This window comes from Pipistrellus kuhlii, unplaced genomic scaffold (assembly GCF_014108245.1).
Source record: "Pipistrellus kuhlii isolate mPipKuh1 unplaced genomic scaffold, mPipKuh1.p scaffold_m20_p_1, whole genome shotgun sequence".
NCBI lineage: Eukaryota > Metazoa > Chordata > Mammalia > Chiroptera > Vespertilionidae > Pipistrellus > Pipistrellus kuhlii.
In genome coordinates, this window is record NW_023425404.1 from 140,622,086 (window position 1) to 140,643,078 (window position 20,993).

The window sequence follows — 20,993 nt, forward strand, 5'->3', positions numbered from 1 at the left end:
TTGGAGAGCTTGCTAAGATTTTCACTGGTAGCACAGAAGGAAGGACGCAGCTCACACCACGTGGGTGGGCATGGAAATCGGTGCAAGCTCAGTAAGGACAAGTTCGTTCCTGTAGCTCTGTGCACACATCTATATAAATAGAAAATGACTGGGAAACCAAATATTCTATCATATCCATGGCCTTGCACTTATAATAATAATGTAGGCTTATTGGAATGGCTAACAAAATATATTAAATGAAAGCAAGATATATATATAACTGTGCATTTCAAGATATATAGCTGCTCTAATCTATATGCTAGATCCACTATTCTGTACCACAAGCATATATGTATTACACACACACACTCACACACACACACACACACACACACACAATCTCTGGAAGGATGAACCTGGTCACAGAATTGACATCGAAATGGTTGGGAGCCAGGAGCAGGAGGAAGCTCAGTTTTGTAGCGTTTGAGTTGACACCATGTGCCTAAAAAACATATTCATTTAGTAAATGAAATAATTTACTTTTTATTCATTTTTGTATGCTATCTTCTTTTAATTGAATTTATTGGGATAGCACAGGTTAATAAAATTATGTAGGTTTCAGGTATACAATTCTGAATGTGCATGGATGTGCCCTCTAAGCTAGAATATAATATCTTCTGCATATTGTATTGTGTGCTCACCAACCCAAGTCAAGGCTCCTTCCATCACCATTTACACCCCCTTTCCCTCTTCTACCTCCCCCATGCCCACCTCCGTGTAGCGGTCACCATACTATTGTCTGTGTCCAGGAGTCTTTCCTTTTTTTCTCTTTGCTTAAGCCCTTCGCCCTTCTTACCCAGCCTGGAACCCCCTCCCCTCTGACAGCTGTTCTCTGTATCCATGAGTCTATCTCCAAAATTATTTATCTCTCAAAACCAAAATTCAAAGCCTTTTTTAGTCTGTTGCACCAAGCCCTTAAAGCATCTCCGCATGCTGAAGAACCACAAGTAGGTGAGTCATTATTAAAATAATGTCCTTCAGTGTTTCCAGCAGTCTCTCCTTTAAGTGGCTTCTAGGAAAGACCTCCGCTAACGGAAGGTTTGAATGTATACCAAGAATCACTACTGACAACCACTTCACGGACCGTCATCACCGTCAATCTGAAAAGCGATGGTTTTTAAGTGACTAGTAATCTCACTTTTTAAGAAAAATTAGCATGGCTTTAGGAGACAGAACCTTTACATAGTAGAGTTTTACAAAATAGACACATGACGACTTGGCATCTAAAATACACTACTGCATCTTTCTGGTCATATCTGCTTAATCACCAAAGAGATTATCCCTATGACAAAGCAAAATGTTTTGCCAACTGATGTAATCTATTGCAATCCTGAAAAAATGTTTAACCCTATGAGAAAGTCATTCCATTTTTTTAAGGCATTTCTTTAAGAAAATAATTTCACATGGTGTTAGCATGTACTGGGAATAACTTCACAGTTGAAGAGCTTGTGTACAAACTGCTGTCCCTCCCCCCAAAAAATAGTGTTAACAAATCATGACTTGCATTTAAAAAGTGCTGAAAAGATAAGCCTGGGTGTTCTATAAAAAAAATAAAAAATAAAAAAAATAAAAAGCACCTTATAGGAAAATCTATGTCTTCTAAAATCGACCTAGTAACTTCAAAAGTAAACATTTGTCAAATGGATGACAAGCTGAGGAGAAATGACTATTCCCTATTTTTACAGAATATTTTCAAAGAAAAACAAATACACTGCACATTATTCGGATGCCCCTGAGAGTTTAATGACAGCCTTCCCTAAAGCTGTCCAATCAGTGGGGGGGGAAATTAGTGCCCTTTATTATCAAAATATCTAAACTAGCCACTGCCACTTCCCTTTCAGAGCAAGATCTGCAGGAGCGGCTAACTGCTGTGTGTTGGTGATGCTGAACCTTCTGTACTGGATAATCAATGATCCAGAAAATATAAAACACTCCATTTCTGGTGAACCATTTTATTGGTTCTGGTTCATAATGTTCTAAACCAGAGAATTTCATTTCCTACACTAAACCTTAATCTCCTAGGGAAACAGGAGTTTGAGGTCTTTGAACAGGTTTGTTTCTGACCAGTTTTTCACTGCTTATTTCAGAAGACTCCAGCGATTCATTCAAAAGAGAAATCTTTCAAAAGCTGGGGGGGGGGGGGGGGGGGGAATTTCAAAGGGGAAAAAAAAAAGCCTCCCCTCAGCTTTTCAAACCAAACAGGAAGGAGCAGGGATGGGTTTTCAAGTGTACAAAGCTGGGAGGAGGAGGAGGAGGAAGGGAGAAACACTAAATGTAGGGAAGACCGTAGGATAAACTTCAGGGGGACAAGGAGGAGAGGAGAAAATAAGGAATGTGACCTAAGGGAAGTGCTCTGTGCTCCATTGTACTTGTAAGGCCTTTGGCTTCCCACTAGCTCTGATTCTCAGTGGCTTCGGCAGTCCACTGCCTCAGGGTGAGCACCTGCAGGCACATCCCCAGGCACACAGCTGAGCCTCCTATAACCCCCCAGTAGCCTGGAAAAGCTGATCACGTTGAAGTATAATATTTAAATCCCCACATAGAATGTGGAATGAATGGCAATATTCAAATTATGATTAGCATATTTCAAGCATAATAATATTTTGTTCTAAATTTTGCACAATTTGCAAATATCAAAAGAAATGATTTCGTTTAAACCAAACATTACACTCTGTGTGGGTACTTCTCAAACACACAGGGAAGCATTTACCTTCTCAAGTTTCAAGAACAAAAATGTCTAATCTCATGTATCAGGATTATCTGGTGATTGTGTTTATAATACCCAAATATGCAGGATACCCAAGTGTACTCAGGGCAATTCACTTACTCATAATTTACTGACTTCCTCACTTGCACACTTACCACATATTTATTCTGTGCCCACTATGTGCTCAGAACAGTTGTGGGTCCATAATGCCCTACAGTGTGGAGAGACGACAAACAAGCCAACTGTATCAGGATACTGTGAAATTTCTAGATGGAACACAGCCAGTAACAGGGGCAGCATCTAGTGCACATGTGTCAAACACAAGGCCCGCGGGCCAAATCCGTCCCGCCAGGCCTTGCAATGTGGCCCGCACCACACTGTCATCACTGCACTCCGCTGCGTTTCCATCACAATGACAGTTTATGACTGTTCAGTAAACCATTCGGCCCGCGATTTAGGCTGGATTTTAGATTTTGGCCCCTTCTCTGATTGAGTTCGACACCCCTAATCTAGTGTGTGAGTGTGGAGTGCAAATGGGACTATTATCTATCTTTGGGCTAAGCATGGATGTGCCCTTTGAGCTAAAATCTGACACATGAGAAAACAATCAGCTGGCCATGGGAGCATGAGGAAGAGAGCGTTTCAGGGGAGAGAATAACACACAGATACAAAATCCCCCAAAGACTAAGAAGAAGGAAATGTAGAGAACAGTTAAAGCCCAGATCATGGGGCTGTTTCATGGGCCTTGTTAAGGGTATTTTCTTTACCCTGAGAATAATGAAAGGTCATTGAAGGTCAAATAAAGCACAATGATCTCTAATCTTCACTGATCACTGAGTATGTGCCAGGGACTATTCTAAGTTCTTCATACTCTTTAACCATTTTAATCTTCATAACTCTATGAAGCAGGTCCTACTTCTACCTACATTTTAAAGGTGAGGAAACTCTGTAAAGGACAGAAAGTTATGTGGCCTGCTGGATGTGTGAGCAGAGTAGGGATCTGACCTATGCAGTGTGGCTTGTATACTCCCCTATCTACAAGGGACCAAACTGATTATGCAAGTAAATCAGCTGCTCCGTGGAGCAAATACACCTTCTCCATCAAGGATTCTAGTTAACTGGAGGAATGATAGTGCCTTCAAATAGATAAGTATTTATCTCCAGCAGTAAACCAAAATAATAATAATACTCATACATACTTATATAATTAACATACTATTTCAGACACTATGGCAGTAGCTAGACTCTATTAGAAGTAAATTTCCCAAAAGAAAACCCCAGTAATAACAGTACATAAAAGAGCTTTAAAAAGGGAGGGGGGAGGAATCTAAAATTAAAAATTACATAGAATCAAGTCCTATGTATGAGATTGATAATTAACAGGCAGTTAATAAAGATGAGGAACTCAAAACTATTTTAAATATTGGGACTTTAACATTAAAACTAGATTTATTCACACAGTATGTACAACTTATGTGTCTAAAGAGACAGTTATATTCACAAATAATGAAATACACTGAAGCACATAAATGTAAACATACAGATAGAATTCTCTAATCATACATCATTTGTACACATCAACATCTCTGAGAAAGGTTTTAAGCCATAAATATTTTTCTTTTTTAATATATTTTATTGATTTTAGAGAGGAAGGGAGAGGGAGAGAAAGTTAGAAACATCAATGATGAGAAAGAATCATTGATTGGCTGCCTCCTGCATATCCCCCTACTGGGGATCCAGCCCACAACCCAGGCATATGCCCTTGGCTGGAATCAAACCTGTGGCTCTTCAGTCTGCAGGCCAATTCTCTATCCACTGAGCCAAACCAGGTAGGGCAATGTCATAAATATTTCTAATATTGTTCCCTAAATTTGGAGTTTTCCCTTTGGAAGATATCTGAATAAATAACTTGCTATTTGTTTCCAGAGGCATTCACAACAACTCACATATACTATGCCAGAGTTATTTATTTAATATAAGTGTTCTTCTTATAATAGATAACTCCATCATCATATACTTATTTTATTAACTTTCAGTTCCAAAAATTTTAAATTCAGATTCTTATGCTCTTTGTTTTTTCTACAAGCCAGCTTACAAAAGACAGACGCCTGGGTTTATACTCCATGAGGACGTGGCCACTGTTCACAAACCCAGACTCACTACTGCTTTTCCCTCCCAAATTTGGAAACGCTTTGGGGGTTCCTGTATTATTTTTCAGGTTAAACACTGTGCAATACAAATAGCTTCTTACATTACATCGTAGTATTTTATTCTGCATTTCTGTTGAGGAACTTTCCACAATGCCTCAGGTCTAGGCTGTGTGCCCCCCCTTCTTACCCAGCATCTTGGACTTCTTACCAGAGCACGTCTCTCCTTAGACAACACGGTGTCCTTGCCTCTGCCGTCCCATACACAACAAGCTGCTTGATGGTCAGCACCCTGTTTACCAACATAGTGCAGCACTTAGCACAGTGCCCACCAAGCCCCTATTAAGCCAGTCAGTAATTATTGAAAGAATTTCCTAAGAGCCAACATTGTAAGGAAATTATGACCTGCTGAAATAAATGGAGGGAGTCAAGAAGCTTTAAAAAAAAAAAAAAAGGATAAAAGCAAAGCTCCTCATGAAAATTAAAATCCTGAGAAATTCTTTCTAATCCATGGTGTGCAAGCATGCACTTCTTCAATACATGGAAGCATAAATCTAAAGGAGTCAGGGTGTGGTGCGTAAGGTCAGATGCACAATCGAAAGCTAATCCAACTCCACTTTTACTAAACCCTGAATCATAAACTTTCAACACCTTTTTTTATTCTACCACACCTATGCTACTTGGCAAGTATACATTTACTTTTTTCTCCTTTGATGGTTTCACACACACACACACACACACACACACACACTCACACCCCTGCATGAAAAGTTAAGATCTAAACATCCCCACTCAGAACAGAATGCTGGCTTTATTTTAAAAGCATATATAGTTTAAGTTCATTAGATCTTTATTTTCCGAAGTATGTTCCAGAAACCCAGTGCAGTGATTCTCGCACGCATCAGAGTCACCTGGAGGGCTTGTTAAAACAGACTGCTGGGCCCCACCTCCAGGAATTCTGAGGCAGAATGTGGGGAAGGGACCCCGATGATAGTGGGGTCTGCGGGTCTTGGACCACAATCCCTTAGGGTGTTGTTAGCAGATGATTCGTGAGATGAAAACATCCATTCTGAAATACTTTTAAAGAGAATGCAACATATTCCATCTGGATGCCCTCTTAAAGTTTCACTGTGCACATTAGCATATTAAAAGCTCTGAAAAGTTCTGCTGTAAATTAACAGTTGTAGATTGTTTACCAAACAAAATTATTTAACCCTGAAATCCTTTAATCAAAGAACAATTATTAACATCTTACCACGCTCTGAGGAATAAATACACTTTGGAAAAACCGACATTTGCCTCTTCAGAACTGTTTCTTAAAATATATTTCAGCAGAAAATAATTCCGTCCTTGGAAACAATCCAACTTCTTACCACGTATGAATCCTGTCCAAATAAAATAACAGCATCTCCACTTCAGATCAGGCGTGGTTCATCCAACCATGAATACCCTTTCTTGCAAAGCTAATTTTTGTGCTTGGTGGTGTGAGGTAAATACCAGGTTCTCATAATGCTTCAATCATCAATCCATTAATTAAAAGTTATGCATAATTTAACATTGTTTTGAATCTGAAATACTGGCAGCCACAAATCTATATTATTTGTTCACATTTACTAACTAAATACTTAAAGCAATGGAATAAAAGGCCTTAAGCACATTCAGGTCAAAATATTTTCTCACGCGTGACCCTATCTACTATAAAGACCTTGTGTAAAACTGTGGGCATTCCTCCCTGTGTGCTACCGTGAGTTAGATCACCTAGAAAAGAACAACAGGATGAGTCACCAGCTTATGGAACTAAGTTATGACATGTCTTTTGACACACATCCTAGTCATCTCTCTAGTACATTGCACCGCCTCTTTGGTAACTTTTATACTCATCCTGTTCATCTTATCCAGCAACATTTTTTTTCCGCCTTCCTTTTAATCACAAAAACCGTGATTACACATTTAAAATCTTTCATTGTATAGTAAAAGGTCAGTACTATAGAGCATGAATAGTGCTGTATTAAAAGCTAAGCACTGCTGGCTGCCATAAGAATAGCAAGAATGAATTTCTAGGGAAATAAAGAGAAAGAAAAGACTTAACTCTTAAAGAAGGCACCAGTGGCCCTATAGCCAGTTTGGATCAGGGGAGAGAGTATTGGCCTGAGGACTGAAGGGTCTCAGGTTCCGTTCCAGTCAAGGACACATGCCTGGGCTGCAGGCTCAATCCCCAGGGTGAGGCATGCTGGAGGCAGCCGATCAATGATTGTTAATGTTTCTATCTTTCTCTCCTTCTCCCTTCCTCTCTGAAATAAATAAAAATACATTTTTTAAAAAAGGCATCAGTGAATATTTAATAGGCTTTAAAGAATGTAAACTCAGTGAAGAAGAAGATTTTTGCCTGTGCTAGTGACTAATCCGGTGCCTGGCGCACTATAGGTATTCCATACATATTTGTTGAATTTATGAGTAAAAGACTGGCAGGCAGCAATTTCAAAATATCCCAGAAACACAATATGTTTGAGGAAGCTTAGTCCTCTATATAAACTTGATTTTGTAAGGGTTATTTAGATTTCCAAAGGGCAATATGGCCTTACATAACATCATCAGAACAGAGGAACTAGCCCTGGAGACTCTTATCCTACAAAAGAAGATGCTTTTGCTGTTCCGGTGTCAAACAACACAACCAGAGAAACACAGTGGGGGGTTAGAAGTGGGCAGAGAGGACCAATCTGGAATTATCACTGAAACAGAGAGAAAAAATATCCTGAATAATCAGCTGAAAACTAGCTGGAGAGAACCCTGATAACCTGGACAGAAAGTGGAGACTGCAGAGACAGGCAGGAAGGACAGAGGCACCAAAGGGCTGGCTGGGCTCTCACAACAGCAGCTGAAGTTCCGGAGGGTTATCTCAGCTGTTGGGGGTTCTCACCCAGAGCATCTAAACCCCAAGCAGGACCCCACCCCCCAACCCCCCCCCCGCCATCCCAGAGCATCAGAACCGAGAAGGGTACCCACACATCTGGCTGTGAAAAGCAGCAGGGTTGCTGTCTGCCGCAGAGAAAGTTGGAAATTCAGTACCCTCTTAAGGGGTCAATGCATAACATGTTGTGCACAGCCACTCATCTTGGGCTCTGGCAGAGGGAGGGCAGAGTGGACTAGAGCTGTGTGAGGGGAGTCCAGGGTTGGGAGTTCTGGGGTTGGAGCTCAGAGGGCAGCCACCCCCCCATTTCCTCTGCTGAGTCATTCCTTCTTACTGCAGAGGACATCTTTCTCCTGCAGACTTTTACCACATAGCCAGCTTTGCCTGGGGAGAAGCCATCGCCCTACCCTGCTGGAGAACTCTCACCCACCCTGTGGAGTCCATAGCCTGAGGCAAATTAAGAGCTCCAGAGTAACAGCCAGACTGTAGGCAGAGGTGGATCTCTGGAGGCTTTGAGCATTTGCCTCGCTCCTTCTGGACCCTGGACTAGGAAAACAGACCTTGGTGCACCTCGTGGTCCTTTCCAAAGGCACCCAGGCCTAGCAGGAGGAACCACAAGCTATAGCTCCGAACGACACGCAGGGCCAGTCACAAACAGCTTCTGACACTGTCCTGCACCAGAGACTGGGAGTCTTAGCACATCTACCTAATACGTACCCAAACAGGCAGCTAAAATGGTAGACAAAAAGAAAAGCCCCAAATGAAAGAACAAGAGAATTCTCCAGAAGAAGAGCTAAATGAAATGAAGACAAGAAGCTGTGGTACATATACCACATGGAGTACTGTGCAGCAGTAAACAAGAAGTGTCTCTTGCCCTTTGGGACAGCATGGAGCACCTGTAGAACATCATGCTAAGGGAAATAAGCTGGTCAAAGAAACACAAGTATCACATGATCTCACTAATGAACGAAATAAACTGATGAACAAAATAGATCCAGAGACATCGAAGCATGGAACAGACTACAGAATCTCAGAAGGAAGGCGGGTGAGAAGAGATCAACCAAAGGACTTGCATGCATATATTCATATATTCATAACCCATGGATACAGACAATAGTGTGGTGAGGGCTGATAGTGGGTTCAAACGGGGTGGGGGGCTTGGGGGGGAAGAGACACAACATTTGTAATACAACAATATAGACTTTTTCAAAAATAAAAAGAAATGGGGCAAAGAGAGCACCTACTATATAGAATGTCATTTTAGGAAGAGCATTCATTTAATGAGCCAAATTAGGTTATATTTTATATTAGAAAAATTACTTCCTAAAAATCCATAAGCTTTTTTTTTTTTTTTTTTTTTTTTACAATTCAGTAATTTGGGTTTATTTTTATAATTATATCATTTTGAAAGTAGCAATATGCTACATTTTTTTTAAATCATGTAAATTATTTTAGTTAAAGAATTTACATCTGTTAGGCAAGTCATATCACAGTTACTATATTTTAATTCCTGCATTTTACTGGCAAAAACTGTTACCTTTGGAAATATAAGATTCCTTTCACTGAAATCTCTAAGTTTAGTATAAAAGTACTGAGTTCAGTTTCAACAATTTAATATTATGACTATGTACTTACCTTTCGTCATGGGTAGACAGAATAAAATTTTTCCTAAATTACTAATAACAGAGACTCTGACAGGAGGCAGGGTAGCGATTATGCATCTGTTTCCATTTTTATTATTGCACAGAACTTTCCAGATGTTCCTCCTTCACTGGTGTTCCCCAAAGAATACATTTACTAGTTTCCCTTTATAATCACCTTATTAATATTAAGGACAATTAAATGAAAAAAAGAAGAAAAAAAAACTTTCAATAGAAATCTCAATCTCTTTCATATAAATCTCAATTTATATTACAAGAAAATCTAAACTCCACAGGAACAACATCCCTTATGAAAATGGCTTACACAAATAAGCGTGAGGACACAGCAGAAAAGCACAGTGGGGAAGAGAACAAAGTGAGCAGGAAGTAAATCTGGAAACACTCTGGCCCCTGGTGAGCTTTTTATGCACACTGAAAGAAGACCCCAATGTTGCAGGTGTGCAAATGGCTGCACTTGACAGAAGAACAACATCTGCAATATCCCTTCAACCCTGACTTAACCTTAACATTCTTCACCAGCTATAAACTCTACTACCAACAGGCTGCAGCCAGAAGCCTCCTGTGAGATTTCTACTTACTTCATATTTAAGTAACTAATGTTTCATTTATGCTTCACAATGCGTCTTCAAAAATCTAAGTTCCACGTTCAGTGCCATTCTGTCAAGTCATTTATCTCTTGACTGGCTATAATCAAAGAAAATAAACAAACTATGGCCCTGGCCAGTGTTGCTCAATGATTGGAACGTTGGCCTGTGTACCAAAGGGTCGCAGGTTCGATTCCAGGTCAAGAGTACACACCTAGGTAAGGTTTGATCCCTTGCCCCAGCAGGGGTGAGTATGGGAGGTAACCAATCTGCCTCTCAGGTTGATATATCAATATTTCTCTCTCTCTCTCTCTCTCTCTCTCTCTCTCTCTCTCTCTCTGTCTCTCTCTCTCTCCTCCCTCTCTCTCCTCTCCCTCCTCCCTCTCTCTCTCTCTCTCTCTCTCTCTCTCTCTCTCTCTCTCTCTCTCTTTCTTGTATCTCTCTCCCTTCTCCTCCACCCTTTCACTCTCTCTAAAAATCAATGTGAAAAATGTGCTCAGGTGAGGATTAACAAACAAAAAAAAAAAGAAAATATTTCATACTGTTTTCTTATAAATGTTTAAAATATTTTTCACACAAGTAAAAACAAACTTTTATACTCTGTCCCAGTTATTAATGACATAGAGGGGAAAGTAATACCCTAATTCAAGGCATGAAATAAAAAAGAAATGTTATCATGTATGTGGCTACAAAGTTCAGAAAACCAGAGAAAAATGTTCCTTTATTGTCATATTTTTTAAATTTCTCTACAAAAGTAATATATATTTATCAGATTTGGGTGTTGTTTTTTTTCTTATACAACTATTTTCACTGATATGCAATGAAATACATTTTGCTTTCACATTTGGCAAAGCACTCTGACATTTGTACATAAGCAGTATAGATTTATCTTCTCGAGTAGCCACTTTGATTTACTCCCCAACATCTATCAATATTTTAACACAAATGTTAAGTATAAGCCAGTCATTGTCATTCATTTCCTTTTCAATGATGATTTAGGAATGGGCAAGTGGCCTGATGTTTTCTAATAAGAGAGGACAAGTCTTGCCGAAACCAGTTTGGCTCAGTGGTAGGGCATCGGTCTGCGGACTGAAAGGTCCCAGGTTCGATTCCAGTCAAGGGCATGTACATTGGTTGCGGGCACATCCCCAGTGGTGGGGGTGCAGGAGGCAGCTGGTCAATGTTTCTCTCTCATCGAAATTTCTAGCTCTCTATCCCTCTCTCCTCCTCTCTGTAAAAAAATCAATAAAATATATTAAAAAAAAAAAAAAAGAGAGAGAGAGAGAGAGAGAGAGAGAGAGAGAGGACAACTCTTCTCTGAGGCTCTGGGCAAGATTTCTTCCATACCAAGAAAGACACAGACAAAAGGATGGTACCTGTTCTTCCTTGTAAAATGTTCCCATCTCTGAAGATGGTGTGTGAAGCTATTAGCAAAATGATGAGGTCAACATAGACTGTCAGATACTATAGGTGAACTACCACCACAAAATCCAAGTCGGCCATAAAAATATTGAGCCTCTCATCTGTACCAATCAGCTCTGGCACCTGACCTCCACTTAAGAGATTATAAACTCCTTTCTTGTTCAAGTCAGTCTGAGTTGGAATTTTCTCTCTGTATGAAAATTATTCTGATATACCAAATGTCAATTTAGATTAGTTAAACTGACTCAGGGGCTCCATTCATATCTAAAACATTCAGTAACTAATTTTTTTAGAAAATACAAACTAGACAGTAATTTGAACATTATATACAGCTTCAAATTTACAGACCAAAACAGAAATTTGCCTAATATTAAAATGTGTTTACTCAAAAATCTACCACCAAGTTTCTCCTAGTGTTTTCCTGATTTAACAGAAAAGTTTTCTGTGACTCAAACATCCTATATAATAAAGAGCTAATATGCTAATTAGACCGAACAGCAGAATGACCTGGAGACATCCTTCTGGATGAAGCCTGGGCTGCGAGGGCCTGCAGAGACTGGGAGGAGCTGTGAGGGCCGAGCCCCTTGCACAAATTGAGGGCATGGGGCCTCTAATCTATATATATAAAAGCCAAAGGGACCAGTTGCTATGATGCACACTGACCACCAGGGGGCAGATGCTCAGTGCAGGACTGTCCCCGTTGGTCAGTGTGCTCCCACAGGGGGAACGCCACTCAGTGAGCTTACTGAGCTGCAGTGGCAGCAGGCGCAGCGGGGCCAGCATAAGCAGGAAGCAGGAGGTGCAGGCGCCAGGCCTGGGCGTGGGCTCCTCCTCGGCCACCTGCCGCTTCAGGCACTACTACATCTCTCGAGGGATGTCAGACTGCTGGTTTCAGCCTGATACCCGCAGCCTGCGGTCCCTCAGCTTGGCCTGCAGGGACTGAGCTGAAGCTGGCAGTCCGACATCCCAAAGAAAGGAGTAGCCTCTTAACTGGGGAGATCACAAGGAAGGAAAAAGTTACGGTGGGAAGGTTTCCTCAGCTTCCTGCTGAATAGATGGATGTCGGGGGCAAGTGCTGGCCCTGGTGAGGCCAATCAGAATTATACCGCAAGTTAATGCATCAACATCCAAACAAAAATGCTTTAAACTGTGAACCACTTGAATGAGTAGCTCCATTAGGCATTTAATTTCCCTTCACTACAGTTTTGAAAGAAATGTAAACAACGAGTGAGACTTTCAACTCTTAAAAACTAAAAAGACACCAAGATAAATGTCCTCCCATCTTAGCCATGCTCGGAGCAGTACATGGAGCCTTCCTCTAGTTCAGGCGTCCTCAAACTTTTTAAAGTGGGGGCCAGATCACGGTCCCTCAGAGAGCTGGAGGGCCGGACTATATGAACTACTAATTCGTACTGTAACACCTCGGCTGCGCTCGCTGCCCAAAAAACCTGGCGGGCCGGATCAGACTCCTCTGCGGGCCGCATGTGGCCCGCGGGCCGTAGTTTGAAGACGCCTGCGTCTAGTTCCTGTCTCAGGCAGAAACCAGCCTGGGAAGCACCGGCAGGGTCAGCTCTCTGGCACACGGGGGGCTGGGCTGCGTGAGTAGTGACGGGCTCACGGTGTGATGCATGCTATGCAGGGAGTCCGTTCTTTTCACTTTTTCTTCAAACCGTAACCAATATCTTCTTCTCCTCTGCCAGCTAATCTCTCAGAATCACTTTCCAGCCACTGGCTCCCTGAAGTGGGGGCAGAGATCCTCAAAGCACCGGTCTGGAAACAGATCTGCCCCCACTTTTCCCCATAGCTCACGCACCCCAACCCAGGGAGCCTGGCCGCCCACCAGGAGAGAAGCACCGGAGAGAGGGAACCAGAGCTCATTTTCCATTCAGTCAGTCTTCCCACCAACTCTCAACAGCAAAGGGCCCTTCCCTTTGTCCAGGCCACTCTCGTTTTCAACAAAATCTTGGAAGTAGCTTTGCCTCAGAATGCTTTAAAAACGTACGCTGCGCTTCAGTGAGCTCCACACAGCCTCCCTCGGTGACAGGTGACGCCAAAATACTTCAACTGAGCATTTCGAAGAGTTTCTGATTGACAGGAAAGCCTACAGCATGGGACAGCGGGGGCTGCCTGGGGAAACGTTTGCCAAATGTTAACACCAAACATTAACCTGAAGACACTTATTTTTTTTCTGTGAATGCTCTTTAACGAGGAGGCTAAAATATTACCAGTATTCTCCTGAAGTACACACCTTAGGAATAGGATTTCCCATTCAAACGTAATCATCAGCCACAGTTTGGCTGACAGGGGCTGCACCACAGCATTGTGGGAAGAACACTGGGCTGGAGAGCATTACGCCAGAAAGGTCTCGGTGTGTCCTTCACTGGCTCAGCAGCTGATGAGGTAAAGCTGCTTATTCAGGAGACCAAATAGGGGTGAACAGGTCCCCCCACTGCCTGGCTTAGCTTGCATTCCTGGAATGCACCCACACGTAGGTATCATGCCTATGGTACTGACATTTCCATAACCTTCGGGGACCCACCTCAGCCCAAACCCAACTGTAAAGCCACTCCTCAACCCCAGGGACAGGAGTTCAGTTAGTGTTATCGAAAAGGACAGGAAAGAGGAGGTAAGCCATCTCTTAATCTCTCTTATATCTCCTCCTTTCTTTCTATTCTACCCTGCTCACCTTCTTCTTAGTCTTTCTTCTCTCTTTTTTCAATTTCCCATGTTCTTTCCAACTTATTCTAATCTTTCCAAAAATCGGGACTTTTTAAAAACGCTGCGGGACGCAGGACAAATTGTTCAAAAGCGGCACTGTCCCGCCAAAAGCGGGACGTCTGGTCCCCTTATCCATTACCCATCCATCCAACCACCATTAACAATGCTCAATGCGCCACGAAGCTCTGGACTGGGAACCTAAGGAGCTCCGAGTCCAGTTAAAAAATCAGACAGGTAAGCAGTCACCACACAAGTGCTGCCAGGGAGCGCTGTACCAGCTCACAGAGGGGCGTGTCGCATTCGGGTGGGAGGGGGAACAGAGGCGGTAGGCAGAGTCCCTTACCTTCACCTCAACAGACGCATGGACCACAAGCAGCCTATTCTTTTAACTAGCTGCTGACAACACGGCTCCTCCCAGGCCACAGAACATGAATGAGCCTTGTCCTTATTACAGTTATAATTAAATCCATACAGTTTAGCACTTGTAGCGTGTCCTTTCCTGTATCCATAGAGCCTCGCACAATGCCTCACACACAGTAAGAACTCCAGAGTTTTGTGGAATTCACTTCAAACACTCACAGGTACTGCTTCTTACTGAACTCTATTGATCTCATTGTCTTAAGATCCTTACAGACAGGAACCACTTCCAACATTAACTTAAGCCAAAACATAACATTTTTTAATAAATTCCATTTGGGATGAAAGCTTAGAGTGTTTTGAGTTGTTTTTTTTTTAATTATATATACACATATATGTGCATCTTAACCAAAATTATTTTTGAGAAAATTTTACTAGCAATATTTTTAAATCTTTATTTTTTGTTAGTATTAAACATCAAATATGCAAAATTAAACTTACCTCTTAAGTGCTTAGTAATGCTCACTAGTTACAGAATACATGTTTCCAATTAGTAGGTTGCAACACCTTTTGGCTTCATTTTCGCCACTATTTTCTGTGGCAATAAATTTAATTTCCCCCCAAAAAAAGTAGCTATAGATTATGGAGCCCAGTATAGATGTGTAACACATAAATAAGTCTCAGCCAGCTTTAAAGCATATTAAAGAGAGTTGTGAAATAGATGTGTAAACATGAAATTCTGAAGTGTTAATCCAGTGACACTTAAGTATTGGTTTCAGTTTATAAACAGATTCTTTTAAGGCTTCTAGGCAAAATCTGAGGAAGGGCGATGGCGAGCCTGTCCCAGCTGGGATGAGTTACAGTGCGCTGTGAGCTCTAGCGCTCTCTCCCCGAATCCATTATTCTGATTATTGGGAATACCTTATTTTTTAAAACTCCAATTTTAGTTCTTTGGGGGAGTGAGTGCTTCAAGTAGAATGAATTGGGTTCTTTTTCCCTAATTGGTTTACATTTACTCCTCTAATACATGAGGCTTCTGAGTGTCCATTTGATTAGGTATCTACGCAATTCTGTTACTGCCTATAAAACTGAAAATATACTCACATTTCTGACTTTGGCATTGGTGTTTTACAACCCGAGTTTAGAATCCCAGGTACAACAAGCCCTCTGAGAGCACGTTGGTCTCCTTAAAAGTTCTCGTCTCTTTCAAGTACTCAGAGAAAAGGCTTCTGTAACTTTATGAGAAAAATGTTTGAATCACACATCACGTCACTTACAAAACACTTTTCCATGGAGCAGTCCGCACGTCCCGGGAACAGACTAGAACAAAGCGCTCTCCCTGCCCTGGGGGAGGTTCCAGTCCCACAGAAAAGGAGGCGGCAATCAGGTTCCATCCGTTGGCAAAGCGCTCGGAGTCATGGGCTCTGCAAAGCTCTCCAAGAAAACAAAGGTCTACTGTGGGTGACATATGTCCCCATGGTTTTTAGATTCCTGGAATAACTTACTTTTTGGTGAAGTTATGCCACAGACTTCAGAATCAGACCACCTGACTAAAATTCCTGCTCCGCAGAGTCAAGGCTGAGCATCCTAGGAGACTTCCTCTAGCTTCCCTGACCTCTTTGCTCAGGTATATCAGGAGGATCTCCAGGGGCCTCACTGGGGGAGGTAGTGGAGCAGAACTCAGAACAAGATGTGTTTCCCAAGCTTCAGGGATCCTACAGTTTTGTCTGTAAACACTGAAAATAAACCCAGAAAATTTCTATTCATTTAGCTTCTCACTAATCATGGGGGAGGGGAGAAGATGGTGCTAAGGAGAATGAAAAGGAAAGAATAAAAGCTTAGATCAGAGTGACAGTCTGTTCCCGGAACCGTACCTTTTGGCAGGACTACAACTGAATAAAATGTGTTCAAGCCAACCTTTAAAAAATAAAAAAATCAATAAGTAAATTCTGTTCCACTGTTAAGGTCTGACCAACTGTGTCCAAATGTACAGTACTGCGTGAGCTCCCTGTGAAAAACTTCCTTCTCGGCATGAAGCAGACACTTACATAGTCCCATAAAACCTCTGTCAGCATGTACTTGAAAATCTCAAGAGCATCCAGATTAGAGAGGTAGGTCCCCACCAATGCTGTATTTGTGAAGTCTTGAATACGGGGCTCACATCTAGATCCTGGGGGAGGAGGGGAAGAACTTGTTTACACACGCGCAGAGTAAGCAGCTGCTTAAGTGGTGTTGCTGGAGGGAGTGATGAAAGGGCGCCTGAGCTAAGAATAATTCCATTGGCTGTGCCCAGCGCCTGGATTCCCACACGGCTGGTTCCTGCTTTGGAGCTCACGAAGAACCGCCTGCTAAAATGCAACTGGAATCAGAGCGGGTTGCTCTTGAAGCTATTATCCGCCAATACTTTAGCTCAAATTAGTTCATTAGCCACTTGTGTCATTTAACAGGGCTCAGAGAGGATGAGATGCCACAAAGACAAGTTGTAAGGAAGGTTAAGAAAGGTCTGAATACTTGACTTTTGTCCAGTTGGCAGGGGGGGAGGGGGATGGAATATGTCAAAGCCATTCTCCCTGAGAGGACTGAGCAAGTTCTAACTCTAAAATTGTACCCTCCGGCCCAAGACTAACCCTATAAGAGAAAATTAAACAGACTTAAAAGGTCTAGAGAATGGATATGGGATTTTTTTTCTATAAATAACCACTTATTCACCTCCAAATCAGGCTAGACTAAATAAAACATTTCTTGAAGTAGGAATACTATGTATTTTCAATTATAAACAACTAGAGGCCTGTTGCATAAAATTTGTGTGTGTGTGTGGGGGGGGGGGGGGGGGGCCTCAGCACAGCCTGCACCCTCTCCAATCTGGGACCCAGTGGGATCAGGCCTAAACAGGCAGTCAGACATCCGTCTCACAATCCAAGACTACTGGCTCCCAACAGTTCACCTGCTTCTACCTGACTGCCCCCAACCACTTCTGCCTGCCAGCCTGATCACCCCCTAACCACTCCTCTGCCAGCCTAAGTGCTCCCTGGCCAGCCCGATTGCCCCTAATTGCCCTCCCCAACCAGTCTAGTCACCCCTAACTGTCCTCTCCTGCAGGCCTGGTGACCCCAACTTCCCTCCCTGCTGGCCTGGACACCCCCAACTGCCCTCCCCTGCTATCCCAGTCACCCCCAACTGCCCTTCCCTGCTGATCTGGTCACCCCTAACTGCTCTCCCGTGCAGGCCTGGCCTCCCAACTACCCTCCACTATGGGCCTGGTCCCTCCAAACTGCCCTCTCCTGCAGGCCTGGTCCCGCCCACTGTCCTCCACTGCAGGCCTGGTCAACCCCAACTGCCCACAACTGCCCTCCCCTGCCAGCCATCTTGTGGCAGCCATCTGTGTCCACATGGGGGCGGCCATCTTGTGTCTTGGAGTGATGGTCAATTTGCATATTATGCTTTTATTAGATAGGATAGTAAGTAATTGTGCGGGGTAAGGAAATAGCTTAGGTTAGAGTAGGGGTGTCGAACTCAATCAGAGAAGGGGCCAAAATCTAAAATCCAGCTAAATCGTGAGCCGAATGGTTTACTGAACAGTCATAAACTGTCATTGTGATGGAAACGCAGCGGAGTGCAGTGATGACAGCGCGGTGCGAGCCACATTGCAAGGCCTGGCGGGACGGATTTGGCCCGCGGGCCTTGTGTTTGACACATGTGGTCTAGAGCATTTGCTAAAACACAGGATCTTGACTAAAAAATCAGGAGCACACTTACAATTCCACTAAATTTAGTATATTCCACCGAGTGCAGCTGTTCCATCTGAGAACCGATGCTTTCATCTCAGCACCCAGAACAGTCCCGGGGACAACTACAGAGAGAGTATTGCCTGGAAGCTAAGAGCTCAGACTCTACCCTTGAGGTCCAGCTCTGTCTCTTATTAGCTGTGAAGCCCTTAGCAAGGCATTTAGCCCCTTTGTGCCTCAGTTTCCTCACAAGTAAAAATGGGGGTGATCATAGTACGTATCCCGTGTAGTTCTCATGGAAATTAAATGAGTTAAATATAGAGAGTCCTTAGAGCCTGACACAAAATTAGCAACATATAAATATTGGATATTATTATTATGAAGAAAGAAGGAAACCCAGAAGGCTACAGTAAAGTAGCAAGAGTATAAATAACAGCAGGTGACAAAGGTGCTGTAAGGAACTGACCACAAGGACATCTAGAAAGGAGTCCTAATAAAGTGATCAAATAGAGAGAGAATGCAAAGAGCAGTACTGCTTTTATCACAGAAAAATAACCCGGAGTATTTGTCCTCAAACCTAGATTAACAACAGAATCATCCGCAGAGCTTGGTAATCAGGGACTGCCTGGGCCCCACATCAGAGTTTCTAACTTCACTTTTAAAAGCCCCCCAGGTGATCCTACTGCGAAGCAATAGTTAACAACCACCCAGCTCGATTTACAGTTTCCATTCTTTTCCACCTCAATGCATTTGAGGCATATAACACATTCCATCCGTATGAGAAACCCCTCATGAGCATGGCTGGCAGAGGAGAAGGATGGAGCCACCAGGCTCTGTGGGCCTTCTCTTGAAAAGCATCTCCCATCAGCACCCTCTTGAATCTGAAGCAAACAGCAGACACTGTCTCTCATCCTCACAGTAACCCCGGAAGCAGGGGGAAGTATAAACATATTTAACAACCAATGAGACTCAGGCATTGATCAATCAGAATGACAGCAGCTGAAAGCAACAAAGTACTCTATAGTTGATTATTAGCCATGCCCATCAGGGATATATTAGGACTCCCAGTTTGCAGACAAGGATGAGAAACTGAGGCCTTGAGGCTAATGTGCCAAAGGCTCAATGTAAGAAACAGTAAAGCCAGAATTGGGAGTAATCAAAAAACGAAAAGGGAAAATTTCTGAAACTATGAAAGGAAAATAACACACGGTATTTGAAAAGTTTAGTGCTTGATGACAAATTTTCTAAGGAATTTATAGTACATTTTTCTCAGAATTAAACTGTTGTCTTCTATATTGGCCAAGAATTCTCAAAAGGCTTTTACAGATGTGAAATTACCATCTTCACACAAACAGGCAGGGGGGGGGGGGGGGGGGGGGGGGGGGGGGATGACTTGCACTTTTCCAGCTAAAGACTTTATGAGTAGGATGAGCCTGGACTGCTTTGTTTTCCTTAATAATAGTGCTTTCTAAGCTGCATGACTGTAATGCCTGTAAACTTCACTTTTTGGAAGATAAAGGATAGTAAACAATGCAATAGCCAGATTTTTATTGGGAAGCATTTTTATATCATCTTTTTTATTTCCATAGGAAAAAGAGCTTGAGCTATTGAAAATAATGGTAAAGAATAATAGTCAACAATGTAGGACTATTTAAAACCATATTTCACATTTTATAACAAATTCCAAATAGAATAAAGAGGAACATTCAACAGTTCAAATTATATAAATACTAACATAAACTAGATTCGTGATTGGCAAACTGCGGCTCGCGAGCCACATGCTGCTCTTTGGCCCCTTGAGTGTGGCTCTTCCACAAAATACCACAGCCTGGGCAAGTCTATTTTGAAGAAGTGGCATTAGAAGAAGTTTAAATTTAAAAAATTTGGCTCTCAAAAGAAATTCCAATCGTTGTACTGTTGATATTTGGCTCTGTTGACTAATGAGTTTGCTGACCACTGAACTAGACTATCAGCTATATAAGAAGAGTTTGTAATGACATATAGTTTTTAAATAAAAGTAAGGAAAGGAAAACCAATATACCAAAGAAATTTTAAAATGCCAAAATGACAGATAAAATATCAACATATATATTATATCTTATGAAAAATATATTAATTGTTTAGGATTAAATAGGCCAAGGCCATTGAAAACAATCCATACAAAAGTAATAAAAATGTAAATAAGTATCAAAACTGTTTTTGAAATCAACATCACTGATCATGTTAGTAGTCAAAAGTACAGAAAGAAAATAATTAGGTGTTATAATAATACTATGGGCCCAGTGCATGAAATTTGTGCACTGGGGAGGGGTCCCTCAGCCCAGCCTACCCCCTCTCACATACTGGGAGCCCTCAGGGGATGTCCTACTGATGGCTTAGGCTCTCTTCCATTGGGAACAGACCTAAGCTGCAGTCTGGCCTCCCTTTATGGGAGACGACAGGGCTGATCAGGGGAAGGTGCCAGCCTCATCACCCAGCTGCTGCAGCTGCCAAGGTATTTTCATCAACATGGACTCCAGTCCCTTCACCATGAAAAAATGACATTCTGTAGCATTTTCAAAATGTGTCTTTTATAGGCTATGACATTTCTTTCTTTCTTTTTCTTTTTATCTTAACCTGAGGATATGTTTCCATTGATTTTCCCCCCTTCCCTCCAATCCCAGGCTCAATCCCAAGCCTAAAGCCTCTGCCCCAAAAGGGGTCCCCAACCCTGAACCTCCTATCA

At 42.2% G+C, this 20,993-nt stretch overlaps 1 protein-coding gene across 4 annotated transcripts in view; it reads right to left on the reverse strand.

Annotated features, from left to right (window-relative positions):
- Positions 1-20,993, reverse strand: part of BMPR1B (bone morphogenetic protein receptor type 1B) — a 371,913-nt gene that overhangs the window by 311,242 nt on the left and 39,678 nt on the right. The window lies entirely within an intron of this gene.